At 31.4% G+C, this 19,683-nt stretch overlaps 18 non-coding genes across 18 annotated transcripts; all 18 read left to right on the forward strand.

Annotated features, from left to right (window-relative positions):
* The first annotated feature begins 89 nt into the window (after positions 1-89).
* On the forward strand, positions 90-171 carry TRNAS-AGA (transfer RNA serine (anticodon AGA)). Its single transcript has one exon. It is a non-coding gene; the product is annotated as a tRNA-Ser (tRNA).
* Positions 172-1,474: 1,303 nt separating this feature from the next.
* On the forward strand, positions 1,475-1,556 carry TRNAS-AGA (transfer RNA serine (anticodon AGA)). Its single transcript has one exon. It is a non-coding gene; the product is annotated as a tRNA-Ser (tRNA).
* Positions 1,557-2,644: 1,088 nt separating this feature from the next.
* TRNAY-GUA (transfer RNA tyrosine (anticodon GUA)) lies at positions 2,645-2,734 on the forward strand. The gene is given in 2 exon segments: positions 2,645-2,681; positions 2,699-2,734. It is a non-coding gene; the product is annotated as a tRNA-Tyr (tRNA).
* A 1,338-nt stretch (positions 2,735-4,072) lies between these two features.
* TRNAY-GUA (transfer RNA tyrosine (anticodon GUA)) lies at positions 4,073-4,162 on the forward strand. Its single transcript is given in 2 exon segments — positions 4,073-4,109; positions 4,127-4,162. It is a non-coding gene; the product is annotated as a tRNA-Tyr (tRNA).
* Positions 4,163-5,458: 1,296 nt separating this feature from the next.
* On the forward strand, positions 5,459-5,548 carry TRNAY-GUA (transfer RNA tyrosine (anticodon GUA)). Its single transcript is given in 2 exon segments — positions 5,459-5,495; positions 5,513-5,548. It is a non-coding gene; the product is annotated as a tRNA-Tyr (tRNA).
* A 169-nt stretch (positions 5,549-5,717) lies between these two features.
* Positions 5,718-5,799, forward strand: TRNAS-AGA (transfer RNA serine (anticodon AGA)). Its single transcript has one exon. It is a non-coding gene; the product is annotated as a tRNA-Ser (tRNA).
* A 1,303-nt stretch (positions 5,800-7,102) lies between these two features.
* TRNAS-AGA (transfer RNA serine (anticodon AGA)) lies at positions 7,103-7,184 on the forward strand. Its single transcript has one exon. It is a non-coding gene; the product is annotated as a tRNA-Ser (tRNA).
* A 1,088-nt stretch (positions 7,185-8,272) lies between these two features.
* On the forward strand, positions 8,273-8,362 carry TRNAY-GUA (transfer RNA tyrosine (anticodon GUA)). The gene is given in 2 exon segments: positions 8,273-8,309; positions 8,327-8,362. It is a non-coding gene; the product is annotated as a tRNA-Tyr (tRNA).
* Positions 8,363-8,531: 169 nt separating this feature from the next.
* On the forward strand, positions 8,532-8,613 carry TRNAS-AGA (transfer RNA serine (anticodon AGA)). The gene has a single exon. It is a non-coding gene; the product is annotated as a tRNA-Ser (tRNA).
* Positions 8,614-9,701: 1,088 nt separating this feature from the next.
* On the forward strand, positions 9,702-9,791 carry TRNAY-GUA (transfer RNA tyrosine (anticodon GUA)). Its single transcript is given in 2 exon segments — positions 9,702-9,738; positions 9,756-9,791. It is a non-coding gene; the product is annotated as a tRNA-Tyr (tRNA).
* A 125-nt stretch (positions 9,792-9,916) lies between these two features.
* Positions 9,917-9,998, forward strand: TRNAS-AGA (transfer RNA serine (anticodon AGA)). Its single transcript has one exon. It is a non-coding gene; the product is annotated as a tRNA-Ser (tRNA).
* Positions 9,999-13,848: 3,850 nt separating this feature from the next.
* TRNAY-GUA (transfer RNA tyrosine (anticodon GUA)) lies at positions 13,849-13,981 on the forward strand. Its single transcript has 2 exons — positions 13,849-13,885; positions 13,946-13,981. It is a non-coding gene; the product is annotated as a tRNA-Tyr (tRNA).
* Positions 13,982-15,277: 1,296 nt separating this feature from the next.
* TRNAY-GUA (transfer RNA tyrosine (anticodon GUA)) lies at positions 15,278-15,367 on the forward strand. Its single transcript is given in 2 exon segments — positions 15,278-15,314; positions 15,332-15,367. It is a non-coding gene; the product is annotated as a tRNA-Tyr (tRNA).
* A 125-nt stretch (positions 15,368-15,492) lies between these two features.
* Positions 15,493-15,574, forward strand: TRNAS-AGA (transfer RNA serine (anticodon AGA)). The gene has a single exon. It is a non-coding gene; the product is annotated as a tRNA-Ser (tRNA).
* A 1,088-nt stretch (positions 15,575-16,662) lies between these two features.
* On the forward strand, positions 16,663-16,752 carry TRNAY-GUA (transfer RNA tyrosine (anticodon GUA)). Its single transcript is given in 2 exon segments — positions 16,663-16,699; positions 16,717-16,752. It is a non-coding gene; the product is annotated as a tRNA-Tyr (tRNA).
* Positions 16,753-16,877: 125 nt separating this feature from the next.
* Positions 16,878-16,959, forward strand: TRNAS-AGA (transfer RNA serine (anticodon AGA)). Its single transcript has one exon. It is a non-coding gene; the product is annotated as a tRNA-Ser (tRNA).
* A 1,088-nt stretch (positions 16,960-18,047) lies between these two features.
* On the forward strand, positions 18,048-18,137 carry TRNAY-GUA (transfer RNA tyrosine (anticodon GUA)). The gene is given in 2 exon segments: positions 18,048-18,084; positions 18,102-18,137. It is a non-coding gene; the product is annotated as a tRNA-Tyr (tRNA).
* A 1,339-nt stretch (positions 18,138-19,476) lies between these two features.
* Positions 19,477-19,566, forward strand: TRNAY-GUA (transfer RNA tyrosine (anticodon GUA)). Its single transcript is given in 2 exon segments — positions 19,477-19,513; positions 19,531-19,566. It is a non-coding gene; the product is annotated as a tRNA-Tyr (tRNA).
* The last annotated feature ends 117 nt before the right edge of the window (positions 19,567-19,683 follow it).

The raw sequence follows: 19,683 nt of genomic DNA on the forward strand, positions 1-19,683 counted from the left end.
TAATTTTACACATTCTAAACCATGCAAACCATGCAAAACATAAACCCTTCTCCTAATTATGTTAAAATAAACACTTTAGCACATGTGAGGTAGTTGTGGCCGAGTGATTAAGGCGATGGACTAGAAATCCATTGGGGTCTCCCCACGTAGCTTCAAACCCTGCCAACTACGTGAAGATTTATGTTTTCTTTTTCTTCAAATTTTACCAAATCTTGCAGCTAGTGATGCTAAGAGTGAGAACAGGCATTAGTGCATCAAAATATTTGGGAGTCTGTTCTCTTTTTTATCATTCACACATTTTCTTCCATTCATTGAGCCTAAGCCCAGTCACTCTTAGCAGCCACACTGATTAGCTTTTATTGATTGGAAATGCATATTCAATGTCAACATTGAAAGAAATGTTTGTATATCTAGCAAAATATCAAAGACATTTGGCACACTAGAAGGTGCAAAATTAAGATCAATTGTTAGGAGATTAATCTGTTAATCTGTGAGTTTTAAGTTAGATACAAGACAAATTGTGTTTTGATATGGTATATTTTTGATTATTTGATTTTAATTTACATAAAGAAATTAGCTTTCCATATTTTGGTTTGCTACAAGATTATATTTGGGCTCCATTATTTCTTGAACAATTAAACAGTTAAAAAAACAAGCTAAATTTGAAAAGTGAAAAAGTGTTGATGTTTTAAAGCTATATCTCGCAAAATATCAAATACATTTGGTACATTAGAATGTGCAAAATTAAGCCCAGTTGTTAGTAGATAAATCTGTTAATTTGTGAGTTCTAAGGTAGATACAATTTTGATATGGCATATTTTTGATTAGTTGATTTTAATTTAGATATGCAACGTAGCTTTTTCTATATTTTGTTTTGATGCAATATTATATTTGGGCCCCATTATTTCTTGAACAATTAAACACTTAAAAAAACAAGCTAAATTTGAAAAGTGAAAAAGTGTTGATATTTTAAAGTATCTCTAATCTTGATGTAAATGTGGCTACAGATGGAAGATCTATGAAAACTGCTTTCTAAACTAGCTGTTGCCAGATGATAGAAAAATAACAAATTTAAGTTAAACTTCTGGTGATATTTAGCAAATCATTAAACATGATTATTTGTGATGATTATGCAAAACAGGAATAAACATATAAATAACTTTTGTCTAGTTTAATTACTTTATTGGGTAAGTTTTAGATAGTGAAAGGTTTTACATGTCCACTCCATCAGATATAGTGCAGAAGATTTCTATAGGGAACCTTCAATAGCTCAGCTGGTAGAGCGGAGGACTGTAGAGGAGTTTGGTACAGCAATCCTTAAGTCGCTGGTTCAATTCCAGCTCAAAGGATTAATTTTTTTTAATTATGTTAGATGGCCATTTATGTAATTTTACACATTCTAAGCCATGCAAACCATTCAAAACATAAACCCTTCTCCTAATTATGTTAAAATAAACACTTTAGCACATGTGAGGTAGTTTTGGCCGAGTGGTTAAGGCGATGGACTAGAAATCCATTGGGGTCTCCCCACGTAGCTTCAAACCCTGCCAACTACGTGCAGATTTATGTTTTCTTTTTCTTCAAATTTTACCAAATCTTGCAGCTAGGGATGCTAAGAGTGAGAACAGGCATTAGTGCATCAAAATATTTGGGAGTCTGTTCTCTTTTTTATCATTCACACATTTTCTTCCATTCATTGAGCCTAAGCCCAGTCACTCTTAGCAGCCACACTGATTAGCTTTTATTGATTGGAAATGCATATTCAATGTCATCATTGAAAGAAATGTTTGTATATCTAGCAAAATATCAAAGACATTTGGCACACTAGAAGGTGCAAAATTAAGATCAATTGTTAGGATATTAATCTGTTAATCTGTGAGTTTTAAGGTAGATACAAGACAAATTGTGTTTTGATATGGTATATTTTTGATTATTTGATTTTAATTTACATAAAGAAATTAGCTTTCCATATTTTGGTTTGCTACAAGATTATATTTGGGCTCCATTATTTCTTGAACAATTAAACAGTTAAAAAAACAAGCTAAATTTGAAAAGTGAAAAAGTGTTGATGTTTTAAAGCTATATCTAGCAAAATATCAAATACATTTGGTACATTAGAATGTGCAAAATTAAGCCCAGTTGTTAGTAGATAAATCTGTTAATTTGTGAGTTCTAAGGTAGATACAATTTTGATATGGCATATTTTTGATTAGTTGATTTTAATTTAGATATGCAACGTAGCTTTTTCTATATTTTGTTTTGCTGCAATATTATATTTGGGCCCCATTATTTCTTGAACAATTAAACACTTAAAAAAACAAGCTAAATTTGAAAAGTGAAAAAGTGTTGATATTTTAAAGTATCTCTAATCTTGATGTAAATGTGGCTACAGATGGAAGATCTATGAAAACTACTTTCTAAACTAGCTGTTGCCAGATGATAGAAAAATAACAAATTTAAGTTAAACTTCTGGTGATATTTAGCAAATCATTAAACATGATTATTTGTGATGATTATGCAAAACAGGAATAAACATATAAATAACTTTTGTCTAGTTTAATTACTTTATTGGGTAAGTTTTAGATAGTGAAAAGTTTTACATGTCCACTCCATCAGATATAGTGCAGATGATTTCTATAGGGAACCTTCGATAGCTCAGCTGGTAGAGCGGAGTACTGTAGAGGAGTTTGGTACAGAAATCCTTAGGTTGCTGGTTCAATTCCAGCTCGAAGGAAACAGCACTCCTTAGGTTGCTGGTTCAATTCCGGCTCGAAGGAAACAATTTTTTTTAATTATCTTAGATGGCCATTTATGTAATTTTACACATTCTAAACCATGCAAAGCATGCAAAACATAAACCCTTCTCCTAATTATGTTAAAATAAACACTTTAGCACATGTGAGGTAGTTGTGGCCGAGTGATTAAGGCGATGCACTAGAAATCCATTGGGGTCTCCCCACGTAGCTTCAAACCCTGCCAACTACGTGCAGATTTATGTTTTCTTTTTCTTCAAATTTTACCAAATCTTGCAGCTAGTGATGCTAAGAGTGAGAACAGGCATTAGTGCATCAAAATATTTGGGAGTCTGTTCTCTTTTTTATCATTCACACATTTTCTTCCATTCATTGAGCCTAAGCCCAGTCACTCTTAGCAGCCACACTGATTAGCTTTTATTGATTGGAAATGCATATTCAATGTCAACATTGAAAGAAATGTTTGTATATCTAGCAAAATATCAAAGACATTTGGCACACTAGAAGGTGCAAAATTAAGATCAATTGTTAGGAGATTAATCTGTTAATCTGTGAGTTTTAAGGTAGATACAAGACAAATTGTGTTTTGATATGGTATATTTTTGATTATTTGATTTTAATTTACATAAAGAAATTAGCTTTCCATATTTTGGTTTGCTACAAGATTATATTTGGGCTCCATTATTTCTTGAACAATTAAACAGTTAAAAAAACAAGCTAAATTTGAAAAGTGAAAAAGTGTTGATGTTTTAAAGCTATATCTAGCAAAATATCAAATACATTTGGTACATTAGAATGTGCAAAATTAAGCCCAGTTGTTAGTAGATAAATCTGTTAATTTGTGAGTTCTAAGGTAGATACAATTTTGATATGGCATATTTTTGATTAGTTGATTTTATTTAGATATGCAACGTAGCTTTTTCTATATTTTGTTTTGCTGCAATATTATATTTGGGCCCCATTATTTCTTGAACAATTAAACACTTAAAAAAACAAGCTAAATTTGAAAAGTGAAAAAGTGTTGATATTTTAAAGTATCTCTAATCTTGATGTAAATGTGGCTACAGATGGAAGATCTATGAAAACTGCTTTCTAAACTAGCTGTTGCCAGATGATAGAAAAATAACAAATTTAAGTTAAACTTCTGGTGATATTTAGCAAATCATTAAACATGATTATTTGTGATGATTATGCAAAACAGGAATAAACATATAAATAACTTTTGTCTAGTTTAATTACTTTATTGGGTAAGTTTTAGATAGTGAAAGGTTTTACATGTCCACTCCATCAGATATAGTGCAGATGATTTCTATAGGGAACCTTCGATATCTCAGCTGGTAGAGCGGAGGACTGTAGAGGAGTTTGGTACAGCAATCCTTAGGTCGCTGGTTCAATTCCGGCTCGAAGGAAACAATTTTTTTTAATTATGTTAGATGGCCATTTATGTAATTTTACACATTCTAAACCATGCAAACCATGCAAAACATAAACCCTTCTCCTAATTATGTTAAAATAAACACTTTAGCACATGTGAGGTAGTTTTGGCAGAGTGGTTAAGGCGATGGACTAGAAATCCATTGGGGTCTCCCCACGTAGCTTCAAACCCTGCCAACTACGTGCAGATTTATGTTTTCTTTTTCTTCAAATTTTACCAAATCTTGCAGCTAGTGATGCTAAGAGTGAGAACAGGCATTAGTGCATCAAAATATTTGGGAGTCTGTTCTCTTTTTTATCATTCACACATTTTCTTCCATTCATTGAGCCTAAGCCCAGTCACTCTTAGCAGCCACACTGATTAGCTTTTATTGATTGGAAATGCATATTCAATGTCAACATTGAAAGAAATGTTTGTATATCTAGCAAAATATCAAAGACATTTGGCACACTAGAAGGTGCAAAATTAAGATCAATTGTTAGGAGATTAATCTGTTAATCTGTGAGTTTTAAGGTAGATACAAGACAAATTGTGTTTTGATATGGTATATTTTTGATTATTTGATTTTAATTTACATAAAGAAATTAGCTTTCCATATTTTGGTTTGCTACAAGATTATATTTGGGCTCCATTATTTCTTGAACAATTAAACAGTTAAAAAAACAAGCTAAATTTGAAAAGTGAAAAAGTGTTGATGTTTTAAAGCTATATCTAGCAAAATATCAAATACATTTGGTACATTAGAATGTGCAAAATTAAGCCCAGTTGTTAGTAGATAAATCTGTTAATTTGTGAGTTCTAAGGTAGATACAATTTTGATATGGCATATTTTTGATTAGTTGATTTTAATTTAGATATGCAACGTAGCTTTTTCTATATTTTGTTTTGCTGCAATATTATATTTGGGCCCCATTATTTCTTGAACAATTAAACACTTAAAAAAACAAGCTAAATTTGAAAAGTGAAAAAGTGTTGATATTTTAAAGTATCTCTAATCTTGATGTAAATGTGGCTACAGATGGAAGATCTATGAAAACTACTTTCTAAACTAGCTGTTGCCAGATGATAGAAAAATAACAAATTTAAGTTAAACTTCTGGTGATATTTAGCAAATCATTAAACATGATTATTTGTGATGATTATGCAAAACAGGAATAAACATATAAATAACTTTTGTCTAGTTTAATTACTTTATTGGGTAAGTTTTAGATAGTGAAAGGTTTTACATGTCCACTCCATCAGATATAGTGCAGAAGATTTCTATAGGGAACCTTCGATAGCTCAGCTGGTAGAGCGGAGGCCTGTAGAGGAGTTTGGTACAGCAATCCTTAGGTTGCTGGTTCAATTCCGGCTTGAAGGAAACAGCAATCCTTAGGTTGCTGGTTCAATTCCGGCTCGAAGGAAACAATTTTTTTTAATTATCTTAGATGGCCATTTATGTAATTTTACACATTCTAAACCATGCAAACCATGCAAAACATAAACCCTTCTCCTAATTATGTTAAAATAAACACTTTAGCACATGTGAGGTAGTTGTGGCCGAGTGATTAAGGCGATGGACTAGAAATCCATTGGGGTCTCCCCACGTAGCTTCAAACCCTGCCAACTACGTGAAGATTTATGTTTTCTTTTTCTTCAAATTTTACCAAATCTTGCAGCTAGTGATGCTAAGAGTGAGAACAGGCATTAGTGCATCAAAATATTTGGGAGTCTGTTCTCTTTTTTATCATTCACACATTTTCTTCCATTCATTGAGCCTAAGCCCAGTCACTCTTAGCAGCCACACTGATTAGCTTTTATTGATTGGAAATGCATATTCAATGTCAACATTGAAAGAAATGTTTGTATATCTAGCAAAATATCAAAGACATTTGGCACACTAGAAGGTGCAAAATTAAGATCAATTGTTAGGAGATTAATCTGTTAATCTGTGAGTTTTAAGTTAGATACAAGACAAATTGTGTTTTGATATGGTATATTTTTGATTATTTGATTTTAATTTACATAAAGAAATTAGCTTTCCATATTTTGGTTTGCTACAAGATTATATTTGGGCTCCATTATTTCTTGAACAATTAAACAGTTAAAAAAACAAGCTAAATTTGAAAAGTGAAAAAGTGTTGATGTTTTAAAGCTATATCTCGCAAAATATCAAATACATTTGGTACATTAGAATGTGCAAAATTAAGCCCAGTTGTTAGTAGATAAATCTGTTAATTTGTGAGTTCTAAGGTAGATACAATTTTGATATGGCATATTTTTGATTAGTTGATTTTAATTTAGATATGCAACGTAGCTTTTTCTATATTTTGTTTTGATGCAATATTATATTTGGGCCCCATTATTTCTTGAACAATTAAACACTTAAAAAAACAAGCTAAATTTGAAAAGTGAAAAAGTGTTGATATTTTAAAGTATCTCTAATCTTGATGTAAATGTGGCTACAGATGGAAGATCTATGAAAACTGCTTTCTAAACTAGCTGTTGCCAGATGATAGAAAAATAACAAATTTAAGTTAAACTTCTGGTGATATTTAGCAAATCATTAAACATGATTATTTGTGATGATTATGCAAAACAGGAATAAACATATAAATAACTTTTGTCTAGTTTAATTACTTTATTGGGTAAGTTTTAGATAGTGAAAGGTTTTACATGTCCACTCCATCAGATATAGTGCAGAAGATTTCTATAGGGAACCTTCAATAGCTCAGCTGGTAGAGCGGAGGACTGTAGAGGAGTTTGGTACAGCAATCCTTAAGTCGCTGGTTCAATTCCAGCTCAAAGGATTAATTTTTTTTAATTATGTTAGATGGCCATTTATGTAATTTTACACATTCTAAGCCATGCAAACCATTCAAAACATAAACCCTTCTCCTAATTATGTTAAAATAAACACTTTAGCACATGTGAGGTAGTTTTGGCCGAGTGGTTAAGGCGATGGACTAGAAATCCATTGGGGTCTCCCCACGTAGCTTCAAACCCTGCCAACTACGTGCAGATTTATGTTTTCTTTTTCTTCAAATTTTACCAAATCTTGCAGCTAGGGATGCTAAGAGTGAGAACAGGCATTAGTGCATCAAAATATTTGGGAGTCTGTTCTCTTTTTTATCATTCACACATTTTCTTCCATTCATTGAGCCTAAGCCCAGTCACTCTTAGCAGCCACACTGATTAGCTTTTATTGATTGGAAATGCATATTCAATGTCATCATTGAAAGAAATGTTTGTATATCTAGCAAAATATCAAAGACATTTGGCACACTAGAAGGTGCAAAATTAAGATCAATTGTTAGGATATTAATCTGTTAATCTGTGAGTTTTAAGGTAGATACAAGACAAATTGTGTTTTGATATGGTATATTTTTGATTATTTGATTTTAATTTACATAAAGAAATTAGCTTTCCATATTTTGGTTTGCTACAAGATTATATTTGGGCTCCATTATTTCTTGAACAATTAAACAGTTAAAAAAACAAGCTAAATTTGAAAAGTGAAAAAGTGTTGATGTTTTAAAGCTATATCTAGCAAAATATCAAATACATTTGGTACATTAGAATGTGCAAAATTAAGCCCAGTTGTTAGTAGATAAATCTGTTAATTTGTGAGTTCTAAGGTAGATACAATTTTGATATGGCATATTTTTGATTAGTTGATTTTAATTTAGATATGCAACGTAGCTTTTTCTATATTTTGTTTTGCTGCAATATTATATTTGGGCCCCATTATTTCTTGAACAATTAAACACTTAAAAAAACAAGCTAAATTTGAAAAGTGAAAAAGTGTTGATATTTTAAAGTATCTCTAATCTTGATGTAAATGTGGCTACAGATGGAAGATCTATGAAAACTACTTTCTAAACTAGCTGTTGCCAGATGATAGAAAAATAACAAATTTAAGTTAAACTTCTGGTGATATTTAGCAAATCATTAAACATGATTATTTGTGATGATTATGCAAAACAGGAATAAACATATAAATAACTTTTGTCTAGTTTAATTACTTTATTGGGTAAGTTTTAGATAGTGAAAGGTTTTACATGTCCACTCCATCAGATATAGTGCAGAAGATTTCTATAGGGAACCTTCGATAGCTCAGCTGGTAGAGCGGAGGACTGTAGAGGAGTTTGGTACAGCAATCCTTAGGTTGCTGGTTCAATTCCGGCTCGAAGGAAACAGCAATCCTTAGGTTGCTGGTTCAATTCCGGCTCGAAGGAAACATTTTTTTTTAATTATCTTAGATAGCCATTTATGTAATTTTACACATTCTAAACCATGCAAACCATGCAAAACATAAACCCTTCTCCTAATTATGTTAAAATAAACACTTTAGCACATGTGAGGTAGTTGTGGCCGAGTGATTAAGGCGATGGACTAGAAATCCATTGGGGTCTCCCCACGTAGCTTCAAACCCTGCCAACTACGTGAAGATTTATGTTTTCTTTTTCTTCAAATTTTACCAAATCTTGCAGCTAGGGATGCTAAGAGTGAGAACAGGCATTAGTGCATCAAAATATTTGGGAGTCTGTTCTCTTTTTTATCATTCACACATTTTCTTCCATTCATTGAGCCTAAGCCCAGTCACTCTTAGCAGCCACACTGATTAGCTTTTATTGATTGGAAATGCATATTCAATGTCAACATTGAAAGAAATGTTTGTATATCTAGCAAAATATCAAAGACATTTGGCACACTAGAAGGTGCAAAATTAAGATCAATTGTTAGGAGATTAATCTGTTAATCTGTGAGTTTTAAGGTAGATACAAGACAAATTGTGTTTTGATATGGTATATTTTTGATTATTTGATTTTAATTTACATAAAGAAATTAGCTTTCCATATTTTGGTTTGCTACAAGATTATATTTGGGCTCCATTATTTCTTGAACAATTAAACAGTTAAAAAAACAAGCTAAATTTGAAAAGTGAAAAAGTGTTGATGTTTTAAAGCTATATCTAGCAAAATATCAAATACATTTGGTACATTAGAATGTGCAAAATTAAGCCCAATTGTTAGTAGATAAATCTGTTAATTTGTGAGTTCTAAGGTAGATACAATTTTGATATGGCATATTTTTGATTAGTTGATTTTAATTTAGATATGCAACGTAGCTTTTTCTATATTTTGTTTTGATGCAATATTATATTTGGGCCCCATTATTTCTTGAACAATTAAACACTTAAAAAAACAAGCTAAATTTGAAAAGTGAAAAAGTGTTGATATTTTAAAGTATCTCTAATCTTGATGTAAATGTGGCTACAGATGGAAGATCTATGAAAACTGCTTTCTAAACTAGCTGTTGCCAGATGATAGAAAAATAACAAATTTAAGTTAAACTTCTGGTGATATTTAGCAAATCATTAAACATGATTATTTGTGATGATTATGCAAAACAGGAATAAACATATAAATAACTTTTGTCTAGTTTAATTACTTTATTGGGTAAGTTTTAGATAGTGAAAGGTTTTACATGTCCACTCCATCAGATATAGTGCAGATGATTTCTATAGGGAACCTTCGATAGCTCAGCTGGTAGAGCGGAGGACTGTAGAGGAGTTTGGTACAGCAATCCTTAAGTCACTGGTTCAATTCCAGCTCAAAGGATTAGTTTTTTTTAATTATGTTAGATGGCCATTTATGTAATTTTACACATTCTAAACCATGCAAACCATGCAAAACATAAACCCTTCTCCTAATTATGTTAAAATAAACACTTTAGCACATGTGAGGTAGTTTTGGCCGAGTGGTTAAGGCGATGGACTAGAAATCCATTGGGGTCTCCCCACGTAGCTTCAAACCCTGCCAACTACGTGCAGATTTATGTTTTCTTTTTCTTCAAATTTTACCAAATCTTGCAGCTAGTGATGCTAAGAGTGAGAACAGGCATTAGTGCATCAAAATATTTGGGAGTCTGTTCTCTTTTTTATCATTCACACATTTTCTTCCATTCATTGAGCCTAAGCCCAGTCACTCTTAGCAGCCACACTGATTAGCTTTTATTGATTGGAAATGCATATTCAATGTCATCATTGAAAGAAATGTTTGTATATCTAGCAAAATATCAAAGACATTTGGCACACTAGAAGGTGCAAAATTAAGATCAATTGTTAGGATATTAATCTGTTAATCTGTGAGTTTTAAGGTAGATACAAGACAAATTGTGTTTTGATATGGTATATTTTTGATTATTTGATTTTAATTTACATAAAGAAATTAGCTTTCCATATTTTGGTTTGCTACAAGATTATATTTGGGCTCCATTATTTCTTGAACAATTAAACAGTTAAAAAAACAAGCTAAATTTGAAAAGTGAAAAAGTGTTGATGTTTTAAAGCTATATCTAGCAAAATATCAAATACATTTGGTACATTAGAATGTGCAAAATTAAGCCCAATTGTTAGTAGATAAATCTGTTAATTTGTGAGTTCTAAGGTAGATACAATTTTGATATGGCATATTTTTGATTAGTTGATTTTAATTTACATATGCAACGTAGCTTTTTCTATATTTTGTTTTGCTGCAATATTATATTTGGGCCCCATTATTTCTTGAACAATTAAACACTTAAAAAAACAAGCTAAATTTGAAAAGTGAAAAAGTGTTGATATTTTAAAGTATCTCTAATCTTGATGTAAATGTGGATACAGATGGAAGATCTATGAAAACTGCTTTCTAAACTAGCTGTTGCCAGATGATAGAAAAATAACAAATTTAATTTAAACTTCTGGTGATATTTAGCAAATCATTAAACATGATTATTTGTGATGATTATGCAAAACAGGAATAAACATATAAATAACTTTTGTCTAGTTTAATTACTTTATTGGGTAAGTTTTAGATAGTGAAAGGTTTTACATGTCCACTCCATCAGATATAGTGCAGATGATTTCTATCTCTACAGTCCTCCGCTGGTAGAGCGGAGGACTGTAGAGAAGTTTGGTACAGCAATCCTTAGGTTGCTGGTTCAATTCCGGCTCGATGGAAACAATTTTTTTTTAATTTTCTTAGATGGCTATTTATGTAATTTTACACATTCTAAACCATGCAAACCATGCAAAACATAAACCCTTCTCCTAATTATGTTAAAATAAACACTTTAGCACATGTGAGGTAGTTGTGGCCGAGTGATTAAGGCGATGGACTAGAAATCCATTGGGGTCTCCCCACGTAGCTTCAAACCCTGCGAACTACGTGAAGATTTATGTTTTCTTTTTCTTCAAATTTTACCAAATCTTGCAGCTAGTGATGCTAAGAGTGAGAACAGGCATTAGTGCATCAAAATATTTGGGAGTCTGTTCTCTTTTTTATCATTCACACATTTTCTTCCATTCATTGAGCCTAAGCCCAGTCACTCTTAGCAGCCACACTGATTAGCTTTTATTGATTGGAAATGCATATTCAATGTCATCATTGAAAGAAATGTTTGTATATCTAGCAAAATATCAAAGACATTTGGCACACTAGAAGGTGCAAAATTAAGATCAATTGTTAGGATATTAATCTGTTAATCTGTGAGTTTTAAGGTAGATACAAGACAAATTGTGTTTTGATATGGTATATTTTTGATTATTTGATTTTAATTTACATAAAGAAATTAGCTTTCCATATTTTGGTTTGCTACAAGATTATATTTGGGCTCCATTATTTCTTGAACAATTAAACAGTTAAAAAAACAAGCTAAATTTGAAAAGTGAAAAAGTGTTGATGTTTTAAAGCTATATCTAGCAAAATATCAAATACATTTGGTACATTAGAATGTGCAAAATTAAGCCCAATTGTTAGTAGATAAATCTGTTAATTTGTGAGTTCTAAGGTAGATACAATTTTGATATGGCATATTTTTGATTAGTTGATTTTAATTTACATATGCAACGTAGCTTTTTCTATATTTTGTTTTGCTGCAATATTATATTTGGGCCCCATTATTTCTTGAACAATTAAACACTTAAAAAAACAAGCTAAATTTGAAAAGTGAAAAAGTGTTGATATTTTAAAGTATCTCTAATCTTGATGTAAATGTGGATACAGATGGAAGATCTATGAAAACTGCTTTCTAAACTAGCTGTTGCCAGATGATAGAAAAATAACAAATTTAATTTAAACTTCTGGTGATATTTAGCAAATCATTAAACATGATTATTTGTGATGATTATGCAAAACAGGAATAAACATATAAATAACTTTTGTCTAGTTTAATTACTTTATTGGGTAAGTTTTAGATAGTGAAAGGTTTTACATGTCCACTCCATCAGATATAGTGCAGATGATTTCTATCTCTACAGTCCTCCGCTGGTAGAGCGGAGGACTGTAGAGAAGTTTGGTACAGCAATCCTTAGGTTGCTGGTTCAATTCCGGCTCGATGGAAACAATTTTTTTTTAATTTTCTTAGATGGCTATTTATGTAATTTTACACATTCTAAACCATGCAAACCATGCAAAACATAAACCCTTCTCCTAATTATGTTAAAATAAACACTTTAGCACATGTGAGGTAGTTGTGGCCGAGTGATTAAGGCGATGGACTAGAAATCCATTGGGGTCTCCCCACGTAGCTTCAAACCCTGCGAACTACGTGAAGATTTATGTTTTCTTTTTCTTCAAATTTTACCAAATCTTGCAGCTAGTGATGCTAAGAGTGAGAACAGGCATTAGTGCATCAAAATATTTGGGAGTCTGTTCTCTTTTTTATCATTCACACATTTTCTTCCATTCATTGAGCCTAAGCCCAGTCACTCTTAGCAGCCACACTGATTAGCTTTTATTGATTGGAAATGCATATTCAATGTCAACATTGAAAGAAATGTTTGTATATCTAGCAAAATATCAAAGACATTTGGCACACTAGAAGGTGCAAAATTAAGATCAATTGTTAGGAGATTAATCTGTTAATCTGTGAGTTTTAAGGTAGATACAAGACAAATTGTGTTTTGATATGGTATATTTTTGATTATTTGATTTTAATTTACATAAAGAAATTAGCTTTCCATATTTTGGTTTGCTACAAGATTATATTTGGGCTCCATTATTTCTTGAACAATTAAACAGTTAAAAAAACAAGCTAAATTTGAAAAGTGAAAAAGTGTTGATGTTTTAAAGCTATATCTAGCAAAATATCAAATACATTTGGTACATTAGAATGTGCAAAATTAAGCCCAGTTGTTAGTAGATAAATCTGTTAATTTGTGAGTTCTAAGGTAGATACAATTTTGATATGGCATATTTTTGATTAGTTGATTTTAATTTAGATATGCAACGTAGCTTTTTCTATATTTTGTTTTGCTGCAATATTATATTTGGGCCCCATTATTTCTTGAACAATTAAACACTTAAAAAAACAAGCTAAATTTGAAAAGTGAAAAAGTGTTGATATTTTAAAGTATCTCTAATCTTGATGTAAATGTGGCTACAGATGGAAGATCTATGAAAACTACTTTCTAAACTAGCTGTTGCCAGATGATAGAAAAATAACAAATTTAAGTTAAACTTCTGGTGATATTTAGCAAATCATTAAACATGATTATTTGTGATGATTATGCAAAACAGGAATAAACATATAAATAACTTTTGTCTAGTTTAATTACTTTATTGGGTAAGTTTTAGATAGTGAAAGGTTTTACATGTCCACTCCATCAGATATAGTGCAGAAGATTTCAATAGGGAACCTTCGATAGCTCAGCTGGTAGAGCGGAGGACTGTAGAGGAGTTTGGTACAGCAATCCTTAGGTTGCTGGTTCAATTCCAGCTCAAAGGAAACAGCAATCCTTAGGTTGCTGGTTCAATTCCGGCTCGAAGGAAACAATTTTTTTTAATTATCTTAGATAGCCATTTATGTAATTTTACACATTCTAAACCATGCAAACCATGCAAAACATAAACCCTTCTCCTAATTATGTTAAAATAAACACTTTAGCACATGTGAGGTAGTTGTGGCCGAGTGATTAAGGCGATGGACTAGAAATCCATTGGGTTCTCCCCACGTAGCTTCAAACCCTGCCAACTACGTGAAGATTTATGTTTTCTTTTTCTTCAAATTTTACCAAATCTTGCAGCTAGTGATGCTAAGAGTGAGAACAGGCATTAGTGCATCAAAATATTTGGGAGTCTGTTCTCTTTTTTATCATTCACACATTTTCTTCCATTCATTGAGCCTAAGCCCAGTCACTCTTAGCAGCCACACTGATTAGCTTTTATTGATTGGAAATGCATATTCAATGTCAACATTGAAAGAAATGTTTGTATATCTAGCAAAATATCAAAGACATTTGGCACACTAGAAGGTGCAAAATTAAGATCAATTGTTAGGAGATTAATCTGTTAATCTGTGAGTTTTAAGGTAGATACAAGACAAATTGTGTTTTGATATGGTATATTTTTGATTATTTGATTTTAATTTACATAAAGAAATTAGCTTTCCATATTTTGGTTTGCTACAAGATTATATTTGGGCTCCATTATTTCTTGAACAATTAAACAGTTAAAAAAACAAGCTAAATTTGAAAAGTGAAAAAGTGTTGATGTTTTAAAGCTATATCTAGCAAAATATCAAATACATTTGGTACATTAGAATGTGCAAAATTAAGCCCAATTGTTAGTAGATAAATCTGTTAATTTGTGAGTTCTAAGGTAGATACAATTTTGATATGGCATATTTTTGATTAGTTGATTTTAATTTAGATATGCAACGTAGCTTTTTCTATATTTTGTTTTGATGCAATATTATATTTGGGCCCCATTATTTCTTGAACAATTAAACACTTAAAAAAACAAGCTAAATTTGAAAAGTGAAAAAGTGTTGATATTTTAAAGTATCTCTAATCTTGATGTAAATGTGGCTACAGATGGAAGATCTATGAAAACTGCTTTCTAAACTAGCTGTTGCCAGATGATAGAAAAATAACAAATTTAAGTTAAACTTCTGGTGATATTTAGCAAATCATTAAACATGATTATTTGTGATGATTATGCAAAACAGGAATAAACATATAAATAACTTTTGTCTAGTTTAATTACTTTATTGGGTAAGTTTTAGATAGTGAAAGGTTTTACATGTCCACTCCATCAGATATAGTGCAGATGATTTCTATAGGGAACCTTCGATAGCTCAGCTGGTAGAGCGGAGGACTGTAGAGGAGTTTGGTACAGCAATCCTTAAGTCGCTGGTTCAATTCCAGCTCAAAGGATTAATTTTTTTTAATTATGTTAGATGGCCATTTATGTAATTTTACACATTCTAAACCATGCAAACCATGCAAAACATAAACCCTTCTCCTAATTATGTTAAAATAAACACTTTAGCACATGTGAGGTAGTTTTGGCCGAGTGGTTAAGGCGATGGACTAGAAATCCATTGGGGTCTCCCCACGTAGCTTCAAACCCTGCCAACTACGTGCAGATTTATGTTTTCTTTTTCTTCAAATTTTACCAAATCTTGCAGCTAGTGATGCTAAGAGTGAGAACAGGCATTAGTGCATCAAAATATTTGGGAGTCTGTTCTCTTTTTTATCATTCACACATTTTCTTCCATTCATTGAGCCTAAGCCCAGTCACTCTTAGCAGCCACACTGATTAGCTTTTATTGATTGGAAATGCATATTCAATGTCAACATTGAAAGAAATGTTTGTATATCTAGCAAAATATCAAAGACATTTGGCACACTAGAAGGTGCAAAATTAAGATCAATTGTTAGGAGATTAATCTGTTAATCTGTGAGTTTTAAGGTAGATACAAGACAAATTGTGTTTTGATATGGTATATTTTTGATTATTTGATTTTAATTTACATAAAGAAATTAGCTTTCCATATTTTGGTTTGCTACAAGATTATATTTGGGCTCCATTATTTCTTGAACAATTAAACAGTTAAAAAAACAATCTAAATTTGAAAAGTGAAAAAGTGTTGATGTTTTAAAGCTATATCTAGCAAAATATCAAATACATTTGGTACATTAGAATGTGCAAAATTAAGCCCAATTGTTAGTAGATAAATCTGTTAATTTGTGAGTTCTAAGGTAGATACAATTTTGATATGGCATATTTTTGATTAGTTGATTTTAATTTAGATATGCAACGTAGCTTTTTCTATATTTTGTTTTGATGCAATATTATATTTGGGCCCCATTATTTCTTGAACAATTAAACACTTAAAAAAACAAGCTAAATTTGAAAAGTGAAAAAGTGTTGATATTTTAAAGTATCTCTAATCTTGATGTAAATGTGGCTACAGATGGAAGATCTATGAAAACTGCTTTCTAAACTAGCTGTTGCCAGATGATAGAAAAATAACAAATTTAAGTTAAACTTCTGGTGATATTTAGCAAATCATTAAACATGATTATTTGTGATGATTATGCAAAACAGGAATAAACATATAAATAACTTTTGTCTAGTTTAATTACTTTATTGGGTAAGTTTTAGATAGTGAAAGGTTTTACATGTCCACTCCATCAGATATAGTGCAGATGATTTCTATAGGGAACCTTCGATAGCTCAGCTGGTAGAGCGGAGGACTGTAGAGGAGTTTGGTACAGCAATCCTTAAGTCGCTGGTTCAATTCCAGCTCAAAGGATTAATTTTTTTTAATTATGTTAGATGGCCATTTATGTAATTTTACACATTCTAAACCATGCAAACCATGCAAAACATAAACCCTTCTCCTAATTATGTTAAAATAAACACTTTAGCACATGTGAGGTAGTTGTGGCCGAGTGATTAAGGCGATGGACTAGAAATCCATTGGGGTCTCCCCACGTAGCTTCAAACCCTGCCAACTACGTGAAGATTTATGTTTTCTTTTTCTTCAAATTTTACCAAATCTTGCAGCTAGTGATGCTAAGAGTGAGAACAGGCATTAGTGCATCAAAATATTTGGGAGTCTGTTCTCTTTTTTATCATTCACACATTTTCTTCCATTCATTGAGCCTAAGCCCAGTCACTCTTAGCAGCCACACTGATTAGCTTTTATTGATTGGAAATGCATATTCAATGTCAACATTGAAAGAAATGTTTGTATATCTAGCAAAATATCAAAGACATTTGGCACACTAGAAGGTGCAAAATTAAGATCAATTGTTAGGAGATTAATCTGTTAATCTGTGAGTTTTAAGGTAGATACAAGACAAATTGTGTTTTGATATGGTATATTTTTGATTATTTGATTTTAATTTACATAAAGAAATTAGCTTTCCATATTTTGGTTTGCTACAAGATTATATTTGGGCTCCATTATTTCTTGAACAATTAAACAGTTAAAAAAACAAGCTAAATTTGAAAAGTGAAAAAGTGTTGATGTTTTAAAGCTATATCTAGCAAAATATCAAATACATTTGGTACATTAGAATGTGCAAAATTAAGCCCAATTGTTAGTAGATAAATCTGTTAATTTGTGAGTTCTAAGGTAGATACAATTTTGATATGGCATATTTTTGATTAGTTGATTTTAATTTAGATATGCAACGTAGCTTTTTCTATATTTTGTTTTGATGCAATATTATATTTGGGCCCCATTATTTCTTCAACAATTAAACACTTAAAAAAACAAGCTACATTTGAAAAGTGAAAAAGTGTTGATATTTTAAAGTATCTCTAATCTTGATGTAAATGTGGCTACAGATGGAAGATCTATGAAAACTGCTTTCTAAACTAGCTGTTGCCAGATGATAGAAAAATAACAAATTTAAGTTAAACTTCTGGTGATATTTAGCAAATCATTAAACATGATTATTTGTGATGATTATGCAAAACAGGAATAAACATATAAATAACTTTTGTCTAGTTTAATTACTTTATTGGGTAAGTTTTAGATAGTGAAAGGTTTTACATGTCCACTCCATCAGATATAGTGCAGAAGATTTCTATAGGGAACCTTCGATAGCTCAGCTGGTAGAGTGGAGGACTGTAGATGAGTTTGGTACAGCAATCCTTAGGTTGCTGGTTCAATTCCGGCTCGAAGGAAACAGCAATCCTTAGGTTGCTGGTTCAATTCCGGCTCGAAGGAAACAATTTTTTTTAATTATCTTAGATGGCCATTTATGTAATTTTACACATTCTAAACCATGCAAACCATGCAAAACATAAACCCTTCTCCTAATTATGTTAAAATAAACACTTTAGCACATGTGAGGTAGTTGTGGCCGAGTGATTAAGGTGATGGACTAGAAATCCATTGGGGTCTCCCCACGTAGCTTCAAACCCTGCCAACTACGTGAAGATTTATGTTTTCTTTTTCTTCAAATTTTACCAAATCTTGCAGCTAGTGATGCTAAGAGTGAGAACAGGCATTAGTGCATCAAAATATTTGGGAGTCTGTTCTCTTTTTTATCATTCACACATTTTCTTCCATTCATTGAGCCTAAGCCCAGTCACTCTTAGCAGCCACACTGATTAGCTTTTATTGATTGGAAATGCATATTCAATGTCAACATTGAAAGAAATGTTTGTATATCTAGCAAAATATCAAAGACATTTGGCACACTAGAAGGTGCAAAATTAAGATCAATTGTTAGGAGATTAATCTGTTAATCTGTGAGTTTTAAGGTACATACAAGACAAATTGTGTTTTGATATGGTATATTTTTGATTATTTGATTTTAATTTACATAAAGAAATTAGCTTTCCATATTTTGGTTTGCTACAAGATTATATTAGGGCTCCATTATTTCTTGAACAATTAAACAGTTAAAAAAACAAGCTAAATTTGAAAATTGAAAAAGTGTTGATGTTTTAAAGCTATATCTAGCAAAATATCAAATACATTTGGTACATTAGAATGTGCAAAATTAAGCCCAATTGTTAGTAGATAAATCTGTTAATTTGTGAGTTCTAAGGTAGATACAATTTTGATATGGCATATTTTTGATTAGTTGATTTTAATTTAGATATGCAACGTAGCTTTTTCTATATTTTGTTTTGCTGCAATATTATATTTGGGCCCCATTATTTCTTGAACAATTAAACACTTAAAAAAACAAGCTAAATTTGAAAAGTGAAAAAGTGTTGATATTTTAAAGTATCTCTAATCTTGATGTAAATGTGGCTACAGATGGAAGATCTATGAAAACTGCTTTCTAAACTAGCTGTTGCCAGATGATAGAAAAATAACAAATTTAAGTTAAACTTCTGGTGATATTTAGCAAATCATTAAACATGATTATTTGTGATGATTATGCAAAACAGGAATAAACATATAAATAACTTTTGTCTAGTTTAATTACTTTATTGGGTAAGTTTTAGATAGTGAAAGGTTTTACATGTCCACTCCATCAGATATAGTGCAGAAGATTTCTATAGGGAACCTTCGATAGCTCAGCTGGTAGAGTGGAGGACTGTAGATGAGTTTGGTACAGCAATCCTTAGGTTGCTGGTTCAATTCCGGCTCGAAGGAAACAGCAATCCTTAGGTTGCTGGTTCAATTCCGGCTCGAAGGAAACAATTTTTTTTAATTATCTTAGATGGCCATTTATGTAATTTTACACATTCTAAACCATGCAAACCATGCAAA

Source organism: Taudactylus pleione, unplaced genomic scaffold, assembly GCF_031769625.1.
Source record: "Taudactylus pleione unplaced genomic scaffold, aTauple2 ptg000050l, whole genome shotgun sequence".
Classification (NCBI taxonomy): Eukaryota; Metazoa; Chordata; class Amphibia; order Anura; family Myobatrachidae; genus Taudactylus; species Taudactylus pleione.